Source organism: Carya illinoinensis, chromosome 4 (assembly GCF_018687715.1).
Source record: "Carya illinoinensis cultivar Pawnee chromosome 4, C.illinoinensisPawnee_v1, whole genome shotgun sequence".
Lineage (NCBI taxonomy): Eukaryota > Viridiplantae > Streptophyta > Magnoliopsida > Fagales > Juglandaceae > Carya > Carya illinoinensis.
In genome coordinates, this window is record NC_056755.1 from 18,111,927 (window position 1) to 18,112,500 (window position 574).

Here is a 574-nt window from a genome sequence, read left to right on the forward strand (position 1 = left end):
CAAAGGCTCATCCCAAAGATAGTGATTCACATCATGCAAAAATTTCTTACGTTGATGGTAAGTAAGATCAGGTGGTAAAACTTTACAAGCTAGATAATTAACTATATCAGCATACCACGGAAGCTTGATCTTACATGCAAACAACTGCTCATCAGGGAATGCCTCTTGGACCACTGAATCTAGTCTTTCTTCCTCTTGCTCTAATCGAGAGAGATGGTTAGCCACTAAATTTTCACTTCCCTTCTTGTCTCGAATCTCCAAATCAAATTCTTGAAGAAGGAGGATCTAACGAATTAGCCTAGGCTTAGCATCCTTCTTGCCAAACAAATAGCGAAGTGCTGCATGATCAGTGAACACTATCACTTTTGTACCAATGAGGTAGGACCGAAATTTGTCACAAGCAAACACCACAGCAAGCATCTCCTTCTCAGTTGTTGTATAATTTAACTGAGCTTCATTCAATGTCCGGCTTGCATAATAGATGGCTCTAAACAACTTGTCTCGCCTTTGCCCCAACACTGCTCCAATTGCAAAGTCACTTGCATCGCACATAACTTCAAAAGGTTGACTCCAA